The sequence below is a fragment of the Myotis brandtii genome, unplaced genomic scaffold, assembly GCF_000412655.1.
Source record: "Myotis brandtii unplaced genomic scaffold, ASM41265v1 scaffold509, whole genome shotgun sequence".
Lineage (NCBI taxonomy): Eukaryota > Metazoa > Chordata > Mammalia > Chiroptera > Vespertilionidae > Myotis > Myotis brandtii.
Window position 1 is genome coordinate 633,413 of NW_005369409.1, and position 4,774 is coordinate 638,186.

The following is a 4,774-nucleotide window of genomic DNA, read 5'->3' on the forward strand; positions in this document are numbered from 1 at the left end:
GGGGGGGGCCCCCCCCCCCCCCCGAGTGCACAAATTATTGTGCACCGGGCCTCTAGTTGAACTATAATATGATTCTCACTGCATATTTCATTTTTATTTTATTTTTAAAATATGTATTATTGATTTCAGAAAGGAAGAAAGAGGGAGAGAGAGATAGAAACATCAATGACAAGAGAGAATCATTAATTGGCTGCCTCTGGCACGCCCCTTACTGGGGACTGAGCCTGCAACCCGGGCTTGAGCCCTTGACCAGACTTGAACCCAGGATGTTTGAGTCCACAGGCCAAGGCTTTATCCACTCAGCCAAACTGGCTAGGGCATATTTCATTTTTACTTCAAAGAGTTGCTTTTTAATTCTTTTACAAAAGATTTCTGAATTTTCTGAGAAGCAGAATCTTGATTTAAGTTTACTTTACAGCATCACTATTTCTGTGTTTTAATATTGGTTTAGAAGGACAGTTTTATGATGTGAAATTTGCTGTGTAACTACTTTAAAATATTCAGTTTATTAATTATCTTGGTATTATTAGAGTACATTTTAAAATGTATATAATTTATTGTATGGATATCAGCTTTTGTGATAGAATCCTTGTATGTGATGTAGGACCATATTATTAGCACTATTATATGATATTTGTTCATTCAACAAATATTTGTTGAGTGCTTACTATGAGCCAGGCACTGCTGTAGCAGCTTTGGTTATATCGGTGAACAAAATGCATTCATGGAGCTTACCATTCTACTAGTACTACTGTTTTAATGATATGCTACTTAAAACTACAGTGTATCTTGCTGTAAATATGGTAGTTAAATATATGTTTAGAATGCCTCAAGAAATTAGGGGTAGTGTTTTCTGTACCCTTACAGTATGGTAATTATCAGAGGAAAAGAGGGGTAGGGAGAGGTAGAAGAGGGTAAAGGAAGGATAAATGGAGATGGAAGGAGACTTGACTGTGGTTGGTAAATACACATTATAATATACAGATGATGTATTACAGAATTGTACACCTGAAACCTATATAATTTTATTAACCAATGTCATCTCAATAAATTCAGTTTAAAAATAAATAAAAAAATAGAATATATGCACTCCTATGTTCATTGCTGTGTTATTTACAATGGACAAGATTTGGAAGCAGCCCAGTGCCTATTAGTAGATGAATGGATAAAAAAAGCTATGGTACATTTACACAATGGAATACTACTCAGCCATTAAAAAGAAGGAAATCTTACCTTTTGGGACAGCATGGATGGACCTTGAGATACTATGCTAAATGAAATAGGCCAGTCAGAGAAAGGAAAACATGATACAATTTCACTTATATGGGGAATCTAATAAACAAAATAAACTAACAAACAAAATAGAAACAGACTCAGAGATACAGAGATCAGACTGACAGCTGTCAGCGGTAGGGGTGATGAGTGAAGAAAGGTGAAGGGATTAAGCAAAATAATAATAATAATAATAAAATAAAATAACCAAAAGTTATAGACAGAGAACAGAAAACAAGAAAAGAAATTAGGGGTAAAGTTGTTTGTTTGTATTTGTGTATATTTAGGAATGACTTTGATTAATTAAGTCACTGTTACTTGTTACGTATATATACACAGCACAGAGTTCTTACCAAATTGCAGATTCCCAGAAAGAAAATAGGTGTTCAGAATAAACCACATTGTTTGTACAAACAATCTAGGCACAGTGAGCCCCTCTTATCAGGGAAAGTTTTATATTAGTACAGGAAACTATTTACCATTGAAGTTCCCAGACAGTAGCCACAGGCCAACCTTACAAGGAGGCTTTTCTTAGATGAAATTTTAGTTTACTCTTGAAGGATGGTAAAGCATAAATAAGAAGTTCACCAGGCAAAGAGGGGAAGAAAGTAATACATTTAAGGATAGGTATGGAACCTTGCAGATATGTGAAAAGTTTAGGCAGTAGTTCATTGTGGTTTTAGTATAAATGCATAATCAGCCCTCTAAATGTAATGAAAATCACTAGGATGCAGACAGAAAAAGAGGGAGCTAATAAGTAGTAAATTCAAGAAGGTATGCTATAGGGATATGCTACTCTTGATACTAGCAATTTTGGTTTTTATCTATCCAGAGATAGGATACTAGGCCTTGAACCATTTATAAGGTGGAGAGTTTTTAGAATCCAGATTAATCCAGAATTTCTTTAAAGGGTACATATTCCATGGAGGAATAGGATAAGAAAAAATATTACCCTTCAACCCAGGGAAAAGACAAGAAAGCTTATTTGTTTCACCCTCGGCTCTGGGTTAGGAAAAATTGTTTCCTTGGATTCATAATCACGGGCTTTCCCTCACATAGTTTATGGTTTGAATTTATATTACTTATATAGTCTAAAAATCTCAAGCTGACATACTAGCCTCAAAAGTAATTCTGGGTTGGTAATCCCCTGGAGCACTTGCAGAAGCAGTTGGAGAATCACTGTGGAGATGAATGACCTCAACCTGAGCTACCAAGATTCTCCCATATTACTGCTACACTGAAAGTGAAATCACAATAAAAAATATAGGCTATGAGAGGAAACAATTAACCATAGGTAAAGATAGAAACAAAATAAGTTAGCAGTCAACCTGATGAAAGTTAGCACACAAAACAGCATGATTCAATTCTTAAGAACCTCAGATAATAGAACTATTTTATAAAGACTATAAAATAAGTATGGTTAAAGTGATGTAAAAAATTATAAGCATAATTTTGTGCTGGCAGACAACATTCTGGAAAAATATAACACCACATAGGTTTTGCAACTTTAAAGGTTTGGGGATTTTTTTTTGTTTTTGTTTTTGTATTTTTAATCCTCACCTGAGGATATTTTTCCATTGACTTAGAGAGAGTGGAATAGAGAGGGAAAGACAGAGAGAAATATTTTGTGAGAGAACCACATCGATTGGTTGCATCCTACACAAGCCCTGACCAGGGCCTGGGCTAGGGAGGAGCCCGCAACTGAGGCATGTGCCCTTGACCAGGGACCCTTCGGTCCACAGGCTGATGCTCTATCCATTGAACCAAACTGGCTAGGTCGGTTTTGTGACTTTAAGCAAAATGATGCCTAATAAACCAATTTTACCCTAGGCAAATTGATGTAAACAAGCGTTAAGTTCCTGTAGTATCTTGTCAATATTGTAACAAAACAACCTTGAACAAAGCAACATTATTCAAGGACCTGCTATAGTTTAAAAACATAAAAGGTAATGTACAGTTTAGGGATACAGATATAGTGAAAATATTAAACATAAACAGAAATAATAAACATAGACTTTAAGGTTTTAGTTACCTCTCTAAAAGGAGGGAGGATAAGAAGAATGTGATTGGGTAGGATCACATAGTAGTCTTCAGGTGCATCAGAAGCAGATTTAACAAGTGTTATAATTGGATAAAAGTGGGATGTAGGAACTTGGCAGTTTATTCTATATGCATTTTTGGATATGTAAAATATTTTATAGCAGAAATATATAAAAATGTAAAATACTTCACATTAAAAAGCAATTGGGCAAAAACAGGTTAAACCTCATTCCTCATTTTGTATTGAATTGTTTATGTTTAGACCTTTAATAGATTATTTTGTATAACTTTCATAGTGAAAGTTGGTGTGCAAATAACAAAATTAATATGATATAATGATTCTGGGATGAATATTTGAGTGTTCTATAATTCTAGTAACACAGAGAAATGTTTCTTGCCCCTAAGCTTAAGATCTCTCTCTTGATCTCAGAGTCAGTCTCCTTCTCTGCTTCCTTCCCTTCGTTTCTCTTTCTGTCTCTCTTTGGGCCTTTTTCTTTCCTAGTCCCTTTCTCTTGGGATGTGCTTTGGGGTTATCTCTCAGGGCTTGGGGGCCTCTGTCTTTTAGAGTTTCTGTCTACCCAAGTGCTCTGCCTCAAGTATTTTTCTCTCACAGTATAGAGCTCTGTCTCTCCCCTGTGGTGGTCCCTTTTTTCTCTCTGGGCATGAGCGTGCCGAGGGTGGTGCTGGGGTGGTGGTGGTGGTGGTGTGTGTGCACGCGCACGTGGGTCGCTCCCCTCTCCCGAATTCCTATGTCGCTTTCTCTGGGTTGGTCTACTAGGTGTACCGGTTAATAATGGTGGATTTTGTAATCAAAGAAAACATGATAATTTCAAGAGAAACATCAAAAGTGCTTTATTCAAAGTAATGTCCATCTCTAGCTACACATTTCCCCCATCTTTCAGGAAATTTGTGGATACTGTCCCAATAGAACTTTTCTTGTTTTGAGGCAAACCATTCAGAGACACAATTTTCCACTTCTTTGTATGTTTTGAACTGCTGCTCAGAAAGTGCGTGTGCCATTGATCAGAACAAGTGGTAATCTGAAGGAGCAAGGTCTGGTGAATACGGCGGGTAGGTTAATACTTCCCAGGCAAGATCTTTTAACGTGTCTTAACTGGTTTTGAAGTGTGTGATGGTGCATTATCATGAAGCAAAATTACTTTGCTGCGTGTTCTGGCACATTCTGGTGATTTCATAATCAAAGCGTGGTTCACATTGATTATTTGTTGTCAGTAGCGATCAGTTTATTAACGGTTTCACCTGGTTTTAGAGGCTCATAAATACACCACACCTTCCTGATCCCACCAAACGCAGAGCATTGTCCTCTTTCCTAAGCGATTTGGCCTTGCAGTCGATGTTGATGGTTGACCTGGATCAACCCAGGATTTTGTGCATTTGGGATTCTCAAAATAAATCCCCTTTTCATCGCCAGTCACAATTCGATGCAAAAAAGACTTTCTTT

General features: G+C 36.8%; 1 protein-coding gene across 7 annotated transcripts in view; it reads left to right on the forward strand.

Moving 5' to 3' along the window:
• Nucleotides 1-4,774, forward strand: part of ATRX (alpha thalassemia/mental retardation syndrome X-linked) — a 304,287-nt gene that overhangs the window by 206,597 nt on the left and 92,916 nt on the right. The window lies entirely within an intron of this gene.